This window comes from Staurois parvus, unplaced genomic scaffold (genome assembly GCF_062004578.1).
Source record: "Staurois parvus isolate SC_StPar_1 unplaced genomic scaffold, SC_StPar_1.0 ptg000014l, whole genome shotgun sequence".
NCBI lineage: Eukaryota > Metazoa > Chordata > Amphibia > Anura > Ranidae > Staurois > Staurois parvus.
In genome coordinates, this window is record NW_028317810.1 from 14,895,534 (window position 1) to 14,910,963 (window position 15,430).

General features: G+C 40.1%; 1 pseudogene; it reads left to right on the forward strand.

Moving 5' to 3' along the window:
- The first annotated feature begins 241 nt into the window (after positions 1-241).
- LOC149473554 (small ribosomal subunit protein mS26-like) lies at positions 242-5,931 on the forward strand (annotated as a pseudogene).
- Positions 5,932-15,430: the final 9,499 nt, after the last annotated feature.

The following is a 15,430-nucleotide window of genomic DNA, read 5'->3' on the forward strand; positions in this document are numbered from 1 at the left end:
TTGGAGAGTTTGTCTGGTTCGTTCATTAAAGTCCCATCACAGTCTTTTTACTTTAACAAGCAGAACCATCCAGAAGATTTTTAAACTGTTCATTTCAAATTAGCACCTGTTCCCTTTTCCGTTAATAGATATTCCACTCACCAACACAGCTGTAACCAAAATGCACATCTGAATGTTGTTAGAATCACAACTGCTCCATTTGCCACATGGCACTGTGTCATTTAAATGCTGCTGTCTGATGATGACAAAGCTTAGTCCTAGAAGCTATGCAAATAACATCAATGGAAAAAGGTAATAACAATACATTAGATAGAAAGATAGAAATACAGAAATGGCTAAATGGAAACAAAGGACAGGCCCGCAAAAATAAATAGATAGATAGATAGCCACTCCTACAAATATTGGTTATGGAATTTGAAAATCAAAAATTCTTTTTTAAGTACACTTATTTAATTACTAAAACAATTTGAATTTATGCATATAGAGAGGTGAACAAGGCTTTATTTTAAGTTTTAAATATTTAAACAGTGTACTAATATATTGCAAGCCAAAATCATAGTTAAAAAAAAAATCTATCATCCAGAAAATGTAAACAACCTAATAAATGTAAATTGTCATATTAGTAAATATATCTTTTAGATATTTTTTTTAACGTTAGCTAGTTAAACACATCTCATGGAAATAGATTGAAGAGGCCACATAAGGCAGATATGGGTGGCAACGTCAGAGTTATAAAACCTCATTCAGGGCTATGTACAACGCTACATATAAGAGTAGGAAGGGGTTCCTGATATCTATGTTTGTTTTATCTCTTGCTTTATTTACTGAAAGTCTACTTTAACAAATTCCTGATGTGTAGTACTATATGACAGTATATGTTTTTTAAAAAAATGTATTATTAAAAAGTAGTCCTTGAGCCCCAGTCTAGTGACTTTGCCTAAGTTGATCAGAAATCAACTGTTGCAGGCAGAAGGAAGCATTACCTCAGTCTTCGTTTTCCCAGTGATCAGACTGTACTTTGTAACTGAAGCTGCAACAGGGGGCTGATCTGTGTTAGACATTTGTGAACACAGCCAACAATTTCACAGGTGCCAGGTTTTACATGAGCATCTCTGGGCCAGAATCTCAGTACAGGAAGTAGATGCTGACTATGGAGAATGTCTGAGAAATGATGGCAGCAATGAAGGCAAATAAAGGCATTATAATGGGAGTACGGTGTTCACTGTGAAAGCTAATATCCGCAACCTTAGGCCTTATGGTGAAAGTATATTAGAGAAGTAAAATACTTTCTAAATAGGAATACAATATAAATAAAGTATTTGGCAGTTCAGCAATGTACATTTTGTTAACATCTGCCATGTATCATATGGTTTTGAAAAGAAAAAATTGTAATGTTTTTTGCTATTGTACAGATTGATTCTATACATATTATAGTTTTGATTTACTAAAAACGGAGCAGCTGTGCATGGTAGCCAATCAGCTTCTAACTTCAGCTTGTTCAATTAAGCTTTGACAATAAAACATGGAAGCTGATTGGATTCTATGCAGAGCTGAACCAGATTTTGTTCTCTCCAGTTTTAGCAAATCTGTATGTTTGCCATTTGTTTATGTTATGGTAATTAGCAGGAAGTGGTCTAGTGAAGCATGTTGGGATGTGTAAGGACTATTTAAAGGTAATTTTGGAGAGTTGAAGATGGCTCTGATGAAGAGCTTATGCCCTCAAAATGTGTAAGCCATTCTACATGATTGAGGCAGTGCCTAATCTAAAGCGAGCAAAATCCTCTGTTGTATTAAAAGAGGTATAGACTCCAGAGGGAGAGATATCATATTACCCCTGTACAAATCACTAGTAATACCTCATCTGGAATATGCAGTTCAGTTTTGGGCTCCAATTCACAAAAAGAACATTGGGGAACTGGAGAATGGAGAGAGTAGTGGGTAATGATTCATACTCTAAATGGTCTAGGGTTGTCAGTGGTGTACCCCAAGGTTCAGTGTTGGGACCTTTACTTTTTAATAAATGTATAAACTATATAGGGTCTGGGATTAAAAATCCCATTTCAGTCTTTGCAGATGACACCAAGCTGTGCAGTGGAATAACGTCCTTACAGGATGTCTTCAATTTACAAGCTGACCTCAATGCTCTGTTTAATTGGGCAACTATGTGGCAAATGAGATTTATTGTTGATAAATGTAAGGTTCTGCACTTGGGGGCTAATAATATGCATGCATCATACATACTGGGGGGAGTACAACTAGGGGAATCAATGGTGGGGAAGGATCTGGGAGTTCTGGTAGATCACAAATTTAATAAGGGCATGCAATGCCAAGCTGCAGTTTTTAAAGCAAGCAAAGTCCTCTCTTGTATTAAAAGATCTATAGACTCCAGAGAGAGAGATATCATATTATCCCTGTACAAACTTTTGTAAGACCTCATCTGGAATATGCAGTTCAGTTTTGGGCGCCAATTCACAAAAAGAACATTGGGGAACTGGAGAAAGTACAGAGAAGTGCATCCAAACTGATAAGAGGCATGAAGGAGCTCAGCTATGAGGAAAGATTAGAGGAACTGAATTTATTCTCTCTTGAGAAGAGGAGATTAAGGGGGGAAATGATCAGCATGTATAAATACATCAGTGGTTCATATAGTGAACTCGGTGTAGAGCTATTCACCCTGAGGTCATCACAGAGGACAAGGGGGCACTCTTTACGTCTGGAGGAAAATAAATTTAATCTCCAAACACAGAAAGGTTTCTTCACAGTAAGAGCCTGAAAATGTGGAATTGACTCCCTCAAGAGTTGGTTCTGGCCAGCTCAGTGGATTGCTTTAAAAAAAGGCCTGGATTATTTACTAGATATACAGAATATAACTGGATACTAACATTTATAGGTAAAGTTGATCCAGGGAATATTCGATTGCCTCTCGGGGGATCAGGAAGGAATTTTTTTTCCCCTGCAGGAGCAAATTGGATCATGCTTTGCTGTTTTATTTGCCTTCCTCTGGATCAACTGTGGGTATAGTATTATAAATTCTTTTTTTTTTTTAATGTTTGAACTAGATGGACTTTTGTCTTTTTTCAGCCAGACTATGTAACTATGTAATCTGGTCAAGAGGGTTGAAAAGTTAGACATCTAAACCTATTTGCTTAAAGGAGTATAGCCAAAGCTTTTTTGTTTTTTTTTCGCAGTTTGTTCTGCACTCCTGTAACCCATTTTCACACCAACACGACAGAGCTGGTCCAAGCTCTGAAAAAAGCATGCCATTGAAAGCCTGAGGGCTGCTCCTGCCCCCTCCCCAGCCCAGCACTCCAGTGAGTGCTGGAGGGGCAGAGCAAAGAGCCAGTGACTGATAGTCATCACTCTCTGCTAACAGTGGAGGAGATAACTGAGTGACCAGTGGTGCTTGATCATTTAGTTCTCAGTGCAGACATGACAGGGGACAGATGAAGCATTGGATCAATGCTGCATCCACCTAGGTGAGTATACTTATACCATACCTATCTTTTAAGAGTCCTTGGATTCTATGTGATATGCGCTTATATCAAGTACGTCCATGAGTACAAGATGTATATTTAAATAAACATTTATGTAGGATCTTACACTATTCAAGTGCACACTCTGTTCATTTTGTAGTACCGTTTAAAGTGTATTTCCACTTTTGCAGTTAGATTGAGAAAACCCCATAATAGGTTTGTTACGTGTTCCCATTCACACAGCATACTTAAAAAAAATGTTTTAAAGAATATTTCTTACCTTTCAGAGGTTTCTCAGGAGATGTCATCTTTAACATGCAATGAGCGAAGCTCAGCCTCTTAGCCTTTAACCCTTTGTCATGGCAGAAAGTTTTCACTTCTAGTCACAATTGATAATGAGTACAGACAGGGTTAGTTACAGCAAACACAGCTGCCCAGTCCCTTAATAAACAAAGATAATTACCTAGGATGTTTCCTTGCTGGAAGGTTCAGGACAGTGCATCTAAAAAAGGTAAGCTGCAATTTATAGATTTTTTTTTTAACTTATGCTATTTGAATGAGGACATGTAACAAATATAAAGTAGGTGTTATGCCAATTTAGCTGCAGAAGTGTAAATACACTTTAACCACATGCCGCCCAGCCACTGTAGAAATACATTGGCAGGGCGGCACGGCTGGGCAAAACCACGTTTTAAAACGTGTGCTTGCAAAACAGGTAGGGGGCGCGCGCGTGGCGCGCCACTGCCCTACCTGTCCTGCCGATCACGGCTGCAGATGTCAGTCGCCAGGTCACAGCCGGTCGTTACCGGCTGTGTCCCGCCGATTAGCGGCAATCACTGACAGAGAGCAGGGCTGCAGTAGCTCTGCTTTCTGTCAGTTCCCTGTTAGCTCCTGACATGCTGAGCCGGAGAGAAGAGTTTATCTCTCCCGATCAGCTGTCCCCATTCAGTACACACCCCCAGCCCCTAGTAAAACACTCCCCTCACACAGTTAACCCTTTCAGTAAATAAAAAAGTTAACCCCTTCCTCCCCAGTGCCATTATTACAGTGTCAGTGTTTTTTTTTTTTGCACTGATCACTGTAGTGGTGTCACTGGGGATGTCAGTGACCCCAAGTCAGTTCCCCCCCAGTGTCAGAATGTCCGCCACAGTCCCGCCATAAGTCGCTGATCGCCGCCATAAGTCACTGATCGCTGCCATAAGTTGCTGATCGCCGCCATTATTAGTATAAAAAAAAATTAAAAATCCCAGTATCTTTACCGCCATTTGTAAATGCTATAACTTTTATTGTTTTTCTTCAAAATTGTTGGTCTTTTTTTGTTTATAGCATGAAAAATAAAAAGCGCGCAGGTGATCAAATACCATCGAAAGAAAGCTCTATTTGTGTGAAAAAAAGGACGTAAATTTCATTTGGGTGCAGCATTGCATGACCGCGCAATTATCAGTTGAATTAGTGCAGCGCCGAGTAGCAAAAAGAGGCCTGGTCATTAAGGGGGTAAATCCTCAGGAGGGCAAGTGGTTAAGGATGTCCCAGTCTGGAGGGTCAGCAAGATTGTGGATTCAACTGTGCACTCAGTTTTCCTCTCTGCTAAATGACATTTGGAGGAAACATTGGACATTTTGACCTATTAGCTTGGATCCTTTTTACTCTTTTCACTCTTGAGCGCCCCTTCAAAAACAAGCTGGTAGGTTAACTGGCTCCTGTCTAAATTGGCCTCTGTATGTGTATGTATGAATGTAAGTTAGGGACCTTAGATTGTACACCCCTTGAGGGTTAGGGACTGATGTGAATGTACAATATATATGTAAAGCGCTGAGTAACTTGAGGGCAATATATATAAATACCTGAAAAAAAAAAAATCACACTATTGCTCCACCTCTCCCGCACACTTTCTATTACCCTGTGTTTGGGCAGAAAGGCTCACCATGAAACCCCAGCCAATTTCAAGGCCTTCTGTATCAAATATCCACCAATGGTGTCCATAGAGGAGCTTCTGAATGTGCAATGATGCTGCAAAGAGTATACTCTTCTACTGACTGTGCTCAGGTCTCAGTTCATTAGAGAAGTGTTACTACAACAATATGAACTGCAAGCACGGTCATTGGCTCAACAGCGGCATCAGCAGGAAAAAGTGGAGCATGACACCCTCATTGCCTGGAACCTGGAGGAGAATAAGAAAGCTCTTCTCAGAAGGTTGGAACGTCTGAAATTGGAAGAAAAAGGTTCACAACTACAGAGAGAGGAAATAACCTGACTCCACGAGGAAGAAAAGCTACAGAGTATCCAGGAGATATAGGAGGAAGTGGAGAGACTGCAGTTACTTTCCAAGACCTTCATCACTCCTGAGAACCTGACAGAGAGGATTGAAGCTGCTCTGGATAATCCCAAATCATAAAACATCTGCCTTGACCACAAAGGGAGATTTCTGTGTCAGAATTCAGCCAGCCAGTCCTTATGACATCATTCCAATAATCTTGATGTTTTTTCTCCGTGTTTAGCTATCCAGTTTATTATTCTTATAAATGATGATCCAGAATCATTAAAACAAGGGAGTACAGAATTTAAGTAATAATAAAGGGAAATTTGAACATTAGTTTCTCGTAACCCATATTTCTGTATTTTCCTTTAAATGTGGTGGATGTCAGTGATCTGCTTTTTAGTCTTACCTGAATTATAAATAAAACAAAAATCTAAATTATAAATAAGTTAAAAACATGACAGATTAGAGCCTCTAATGTCAGACATGTAGCATTAATGGCTCAGAGTACAAGAATTACCACGCTCCCACAAACATTTCAGTGAAGGAAAAATGCGAAAAGGAGAGGAAATGATTCTGCATACAAAATAGAAGGAATAAATAAACAATAATCCCAGAATATTATGTTAAACTGAAATTCCTTATGGGAGAAATGCCTTCCACCTCAGGTAAAGTTCCCACAGCAACACATTTGTGCTGATATAAGGAGCTTTTAGAGTTGACTTGCAGATGAATTTTTAATAACCCGGCAAGAATGGAGAGATACAAAAATGATGTAATCCTTTCACCCATCTCCTGCTCGAGCCATTCATAATGTTTTGAAAAGGAAAGAGGTTGGAGAAAGGTCGCTGTCATTAAGCATAAAAGTGGATGACTGAAACGGCAGTGATTACTCGACTTTATAAATGATTGCACAGGCTATAAAAGTGCTATAATGCTAATAACTTGTAAATGATGACAAATGGTAAAAAGTTCCCCAGATAAAACATCGCCAATGAATCACATTATAGAAATGTAGATTTCATATTGAAACACATTTCTCTTCTATAATTGAAACCTAAATGTATTTATTCATCTGTTAGGCACTACCTACATTTTCTCCCTCTGTTTTTCGTCCTGCCATAAAACATTTGGAGTAATACTGATAATTCAGAAAAAAGGCTCAGCTAACACTTCTTAGTTGGAAGAAACCTGATCAGCAGCAGATCTGAATACTGACTAAGCCATATAAATTGGTTGCCCATGTTGTTAAATGTGCCACATCCCTTTATATGATGGTGGTCATACACCAGGTGATAAAACTGAATGAATGATGTCCAATCAAATCGAATAATGATCAGAAATTACATGGCTGAGCAATGAGCAACAGATAGTGACTGTTTCAATAGACCCAAATGAATTGGTTGTAGCCCCAAAAAAATTGATTGTATGGGGCCGATCAATGGTGTTTTTTCGCACCTTTGTGAATCACTTAAGATGAATCTACATGTAAATAAACATGGCTCATGGGGCACAAAAAATACCACTGATCAGCCCTGTATGATCGATTTTTTTTCGCCCACAACCAATTGACCTGGGTCACTCAATGCTTGGCTGTGTTATTTTTGTCTCACGTGATCAATGTCCAATTCAATAATTTTGTTGAATAGGACATTGAATGTCAATTTTAAGGATACAATGATTCTACAAAAGAACACTCTAATCAAAATTCTATCGGATTCGTTGTGGTTCCTCTACCGGCACACGCTGTCACATTTTTAAAACAGCACGGCTGAGTGGGACTCCACCCACACAGCTGCATCATTCGTTAACAGCTCTGTGAATGAAAAAAAGTACCGCCTTCCACCTTGGCAGACATACTTGTAGTTTGAATGGGCTGCGAGCGCACTGCTTAGCACGCTTGTAGTTCATTCATTTTTCCTTTGTAGCTTTGTAACTGAAAGCCCGTGTGGGAAGGAAGACTGTGCAGGAGGCTGATATTGCACCCACAATCTGATGATCATGGGTGCAATGCTCCAGTAAAAAAAGAACATTAAACCCACATGTTTTTAACGGCAAAAATATATGATGCATTTATGTTTTTATTTTTTTGAAAGGTGAAAACATCTTTAAGGGTACATAAATCATGAATTCTAAAAAAATTACTTAATAAAAGTTTTAAAATTAACTTACAAAATGTGAAAGTATCATAAAACAGAATCATCCAGTATACAATGCTTTCCCTGCCTCATAGCCTACAACTCACTCTCAAAGTTTAACTGTTGCATTATGGTGAACAAATATCGTTTTTATTATATAGGGTTCACAAAAGTCCAACAATAATGATGGGGAGGCAAGTAAATCTCAACGTGTTTTGTGAAAACAATTCACTTCTTTAGGAGAGTAAAGAGGTTGAGATCTGGAAATATATACATGTTATACTGTAATTACAATAGCCAATTGAGTATATTATTGACCATTTTTATTTCTGCATAAGTGTACAGGTGTCACAGAAGATTTGGCCATATCTAACAGCTATGACCTATTATAGTCCATAAAATATTGTAAAACAGAGGAAGCCTTCATACAAGACTGCATCACAAAGTGAAAAAAAGTGGTACTGCATACAAAGTGTCTGTTCACTACCCTGTATATGCTACAGACACTTGTGCCCTTCATTAAAAAAGTAACCCTGTTCTTTGCTTGATTAAGCTAGCTCTGTGTAACCTACAGCTTGGACTGGGGACTCATCAACCCATCCCCCTTTCTTAATGTGACATTCTTTGGTACTGAGTTGATAATACAACAGGAAAAAGGGTCTGCCGCACACCGGAGGAGTGACGAATATAGTGCATATTTATTGATCCATAACACACAAAACACCAGGACATGAATACAGGACCTGTTAACTCGTTTCACATGATCTCATGATTAATAATAATGTGATTAACAATAATGCTTAAGCACGAGATCGTGAGAAACACGTTAGCTTAATCACCATATTGATTAAGCACAAGATCGTGTGAAACGTGTTAACAGGTCCTGTATTCATGTCCTTGTGTTTTGTTTGTCCTATGGATTAATAAATACACACTATATTCATCTATCCTCCAGTGTGCAGCTGACCCTTCTTCCTGTTGCATCGTGTGTGGTGGCGAGCCAGAGCCTGCAACTTTTGTAGATTGATCTGGATTGTTTACCTGAGCGGTATACCTCTGTTCTACTGAGCTGATAATCCCCCTGCACCTGTACATGGGAGGAAAGGAAGTGAGTCCTATGCTTTTAAATAATGGTACACAAATGGATTGGTGTAAAGGGGGGCAGTGAAGTAAAGCTTAGTATAATTTGCAAAGTTGCAATAGGTGCCCCCATAGTAAGCTCCTTGGTGTAGGGGCACCCGAAAGGAGGGAGGGGTCAGGAGAGCCTGCAGGGGACCTGAGAAGAGGAGTATCGAGGCTGCTCTGTGCAAAACCACTACACAGAGCAGGTAAGTATAGACATGTTTGTTATTTTCCAAAAAAAAAAAAACCCTTAGAACAGCTTTAATTTCAGTTACAGGTCACATCCACTCAAGTAACCCTTTACTTGTTACAGGAAACATATTAAATACAAAAGGGTAATTTAGTTATAGTTGCATGACTCTTAAAAACAGTACCAGTCCATAAAAACTGGACACAGTGCAACTTTCTGCATCTCATCTTTTGATATATATATAAATGGATGGATATCTTTCAGACTCAAAGGCTGAAAGGAGGCAAACACATTCCAGGTAAGGGCTTGTTCACACATGTCAATACCCTGTGTCTAAGCTGCATTTATTCAGCATTTTTAAAGCCTCATAACCACCCTTCAATGTCTACTATGAATATTACAATGGCACCACACAGTGCTGTTCACACAGGAGCGGCAGTGTTGTGTTGTGTCATGTTAAAAATGAAACAGCATGCTGCTTTCGTGAGGCTTCAACGCTTGTCAGTCACCTCCATTGATTTCAGTGGTAATTCTCTGTATCCGCACCTTAACAACACCTATAGCATTTATGGCATGCTAGTGAAGTATTTATAAAGAGCTGGGTGCTGATGGAGGGACATTGGAGGTTCTTGTATCCCAGAACGCACTGAGAAATAATAGAGAACTAGGACAGAACAGCTCCAGGCACTCCCTGTTTGTGGGGTAACACCATTTGCTTCTGTGTGCAGGCAAAAGCATATAGCCAGCAATACCAGCAGTGCCAGGCAGAAGCAGAGGCATTGAGCATTATTGCCAGTGGCAAAGGTTTTTGTGTCAGCAAAGTTGAGTAGGACCAAACCAAGTGTCAAGAGATCAAAGTACACAAATCCACCCAGAGAATTCATGAAAATTCCATGCCACAACCCAACAACTCCACAAAGTAGATCATTTTCTCTACCTCACTTCCCATTTTAGCCCTTCCCACTGGAAAAGCAACATGTTTATGGGCATTTTTTAAGCATTCTTGAAGTACCAAAAACATGTCAAAAACAGATCATAAATGCTATAGGCATGTTAATGAGCATTGCTTTGTTCATAATCAACACACATGTGAACAAGACCTGTTGAGAAAAGTGGTCAAAAATGAATTTTGTAGTTAGTATCATACCCATGCAATCATTCTTTTTTGACTGGATCATAGTGAGAACTTCCCAGTCATGTTTATGATACTTTAATAGTGCTGTCTGTTGGCATAAAAGGTCAATTCCAGGCAAATACGAAACACCATTCATGCAGTTGCGCATTTCTTCAAAAATAAATTAATGTATTTTTATGTACAGGTATCAAAAATACACAAACTTGCCTTAAAATCAACATCTGTATGTATGGAAGTGACACCATGTTATTCCTTAACTCCAACAGAGAGAATGGCAATATTATTTTGGCAAGTAAATAAAGAATGTTATATGGAAACTTAAATGATGGTCAAAACACTTGCTAGTGGCACTGTATTTCACAAGCAGGAATACTGCAGTTGTCTTATTCACCAGAGGGTGTCTCTCAGTAGCTATGAGCTCTGTGTTTTTTCTGTACTCGATGCTGGCTGCTAGGAGGTGATTTAGCACCGCCTCACTGTTAGCGCAAAGCTTCAGCATTTTGCTAGATTACTTAAAGGTTGTTATTTACTCTATTTGTGTGTTTCCACTTTAAAGCAGTAGTTTTGTTTCTCTGGTGAAATCACGTATCTGATAACAATAGATATCCAGCTTCCAGCAACTGTTTCTTAACAGTTGTATTTTATTATTTTTTGCATTTCATTATTAATATATATGCGTTTAGCGCTACATCCATTTTAAAAATCCCAACATGACTTCTATTTAGCTGTTTTTGTTGTGCTTCTCTTTTCAGCAGAATGTAATTTTCTGGTTTACTGTACAGAAAGCGCAATGCAGTCACTGCGCTTCTGTCTAAATGGGGGGTATTTATAATGCCACCAGACTAAAAACTGGCAAATTTATTTTCTTTACCAAAAGCTAGCAAAAGTCTCTTTCGGACATTTAAAATGCCATGTTCCAAGAACAAACTTTAAGTGTTATGAATGTACAGTAAAAGTGATTTCAATAGAATTAGGGAATGTAATATATATATAGCACAGTTTACATGTACAACAGATTGGGCAATGCACATTCATATGATGTGATGGCAGTCAGAGGAGAAATGCAGCAGCACTTGGGATGAGCTGAACATATTCAGGTTTGGTACAATGCAGGTTCAGCAAAAATGACTGAAATTCAGATCCCTAATCCAAACCTCATTGAAGTCAATGGGAGCAGAACCTTAAAAATCAGTATACAGTTGCAAGAAAAAGTATGTGAACCCCTTGGGATTACGTGGAGTTTTGCATGAATTGGGCATAAAATGTGCTCTGAACGTCATCTAAGTCACAACAATAGAAGAACACAGTCTGCGGAACATAATACTACACAAACATTAGATGTTGCCATGGTTTAATTGCACATAACATGTAAACATTCACAGTGCAGGGAGGAAAAAGTATGTAAACCTTTGGACTTAATAACTGGTTGACCCTCCTTTGGCAGCAATAACCTCAACCAAAGGTTTCCTGTAGTTGCAGATCAGACCTGCACAACGATCTGGAGTAATTTTGGACCACTCCCCTTCACAAAACTGTTTCAGTGTAGCAATATTCTTGGGCTGTCTGGTGTGAATCGCTCTCTTAAGGTCATGCCACAGAATTTCAATCGGGTTGAGGCAGGACTCTGACTGGGCCACTCCAGAAGGCGTATTCTGTGCTGTTGCAGCCATTGTTTTGTTGAATTACTTGTATGCTTTGGGTCATTGTCCTGTTGCATCACCCATCCTCTGCGGAGCTTCAGTTGTCGGACAGATGGTCGTACGTTTTCCTGCAAAATGTCTTGATAAACTCTGGAATTCATTTTCCCATCAATGACAACAATCCGTCCAGGCCCTGAGGCAGCAAAGCAGCCCCAAACCATGATGCTCCCTCCGCCATGTTTTACAGTGGGGATGAGGTTTTGATGTTGGTGTGCTGTGCCTTTTTTTCTCCACACATAGTGTTGTGTATTCTTCCCAAACAACTCAGTCTTGGTTTCATCTGTCCACAGTATATTTTGCCAGTAGTGCTGTGGAACATCCAGGTGCTCTTTTGCAAACTTCAAACATGCTGCAATAAACTTTTTGGACAGCAATGGCTTCCTCCGTGGTGTCCTCCCATGTACTCCATTCTTGTTTAATGTTTTCCTTATTGTAGATGTGTCAACAAAAATGTTAGCATGTGCCAGAGATTTCTGTAGGTCTTTAGCTGACACTCTGGGATTCTTCTTTACCTTATTCAGCATTCTGCGCTGTGCTCTTGCAGTCATTTTTACAGGACGACCCCGCCTAGGGAGAGTAGCAACAGTAGTAAACTTTCTCCATTTGTAGACAGTCTGTCTTATTGTGGACACATAAACATCAAGGCTTTTGGAGATACTTTTGTAACCCTTTCCAGCTTCATGCAAGTCAACAATTCTTAATCGTAGGTCTTCTGAGAGCTCTTTTCTGCGAGGCATGGTTCACATCAGTCAGTGCTTCTTGAAACCAGTAAACCCAAAACAGGTGTGTGTTTTTTAAGGGCAGGACAGCTGTCAGCAACACATCAAATATCATCACACTGATTGGAGTCAAGGTTGGCTCACTCCTGGCTCCAGTTAGCTCTGGGAGAAGTCATTAAGCTAGGGCCTCGCATACTTTTTCCTCCCTGCACTGTGAATGTTTACATGTTATGTGCAATTAAACCATGGCAACACCTAATGTTTGTGTAGTATTATGTTCAGCAGACTGTGTTCTTCTATTGTTGTGACTTAGATGACGTTCAGAGCACATTTTATGCCCAATTCATGCAAAACTCCACGTAATCCCAAGGGGTTCACATACTTTTTCTTTCAACTGTATGTCCATTTTTTCACTCAGCAGAGAGAGGTTCTTAAAGGGCAACAATAAAAATAAAAAACCCCTTCAAATTATATGCTTAGAGGATGCCTTAAAGCAGTATATGGTTTCACAGAGCATTACTATTCTCAGGGATAGTGCCAGCGACTCAGTTTTGTGGATAGTCTTGTCTAGTCTTGAATGCAATGCCCAGCTATAATACCTTAGTCGTGTATCCCAGTGGCGAGGATGCGGTTCTCTGATGGAATCACCCAATCGGGGGGACAGGCGTTCCATTACAACCACAATTTCCAAGGGATAAAGCATGCACATTGCATCTAGAAGTAAATAATAAGTGTCTTGTTTTGAAGACTGAACATTGGAAAAGGTTAGAGATTTGTGCCACACGTGTCAAACTTGTATGGACAGACTTCAATTTCTGAATGATATTGCATGTGGAACAAAAAAAAAGTAGATATAAACATTGAACAGAAAGAGAACAGAAACATTGCATCACACTTCTCAAGCCTACATTGGAATAGGTAGCAATTTCTGAAGGAGAGAGTAAGCAGATTGTATCTGCAAGCAAAAAAATTGGCATGGACTGAAGAAACAAAAAAATGACAGATGTAACGTTTGTAATTATTTTCAGGCAGGTAATTTTTTTCTGAGGGAGAGAATGAGTAGATTGATTTTCCTCTCAGGAAGTATTTGTCTGTCAAGTATTGGGCCTGTAAGTTATGCATACATGCTGCTTCCTTTTTTGTTGTTTGTTATTTTGATTTTCTGCTCTTTCTATATGTGATATATATACTTGCATTATAGATTACACTATCACATTACAAATTCCCAGAAGAAGACTCATGTCAAGAGTTGAAATGTGATGGGGTTTAATGCACATATTTCTGTTTATGCTGATGTATTTCATGGTGGTTTATGCATGTTTCATAGACCTTATTATTTGTATTATTCTTCTACATGCATGTTGTTTTCGTGTGATTTTTAATGTTTTCTACAAGTGATTTTTAATGCTGTTTGTTTAGTTTTTGGTGCCTTTTAAGTCTCGTCCTCTTTTTCTCTTTGAGCTTGAGTAAAAACGCGTAAAGACGAGTAAATGTGAGTAAGCGTGTACATGAGTAAACTCCTCTCCTTGTTTCTACCTCTCCTAGCATCCGCCATCTCAATGCCTCCTTGGTGGTCAGTGTCTGTACACCCCCCAACTTCCTTTGTGGTGCTTACTTATCCCCCCAACCTCCTTGGTGGTCAGTGTCTGCACACCCCTCCCCCCAACCTCCTTGGTGATCAATGTCTGTGCGGCCCCCCATCCTCCTCGGTGGTCAATGTCTGCATGACCCCCTCCCCTATCCTCCTTGGTGGTCAGTGTAGGCCCACCCCTCCAACCACCTCGGTGGTGAGTCTCTGCATGCCCCCCAACCTCCTTGGTGGTCAATGTTCATGACCCCATATGACATTGACGGGGGAAGGGGCATAGACAATGACTATGGAAGACGGTAAAGACACAGACAGTGAATGCGGGGGACAGGGGGCACACACAATTATCACCAAGAGGAAGGACACATCCCTCTGCATCATCTCTGGTGCCCACATTGCTCACCCCCTGCAGCTCATAGTCCTCAGCCTCCATCTGCTGCAAATACAAGCTGACACTGTTCATCCCACTCTCTGTTCATCCAGTGCCCACACTGCTCACCCCCGCAGCTCTCATCATCCTTAGACTTCATCCCCTGCAACTCCAATCCTACACTGTTTTGCCTGCACAGTCAACAACAAGAAGGGGAAGCTGTTCTCTGCACATCTCGCTCTCTGCTCATCCTGGCACCGACATTGCTCATCCCCTGCAGCTTATCATCCACAGTCTCCTCTGCTCCTGCAAGTCTTGGTGCCATGCTTTCACTGTTGGTCATATGCTGTGGGAGCTGAATCTCACTTAGTGCAGACAACTGTCTGTTATTATGAAATGCAAAGATTCCTATTAGAGGAGGCAGTAGGAGGTGGGAAAAATAGGGAGGAGACAGTGTGTGGGTGAGATCCTTAAAACTAAAGTGGTTGCAAAGACTCAAGGTTTTTAATCTTCATGCAAAAAAACTTCCATGTGCAGCAGCCCCCCCCCTTCAGCCCCCTAGTACTTACTTGAGTCCCATCGTGATCAAATGATGTGCACAAGAGCCTTGGCTCTTTGGGGACACTCCGTCCTCATTGGCTGAGACAGCAGTGGGAGCCATTGGCTCTCTCTGCTGTCAATCACAGTCAGTGAGCCAATGAGGAGAGTGAGAGGGGGCAGGGCCAAGCCACAGCTCTG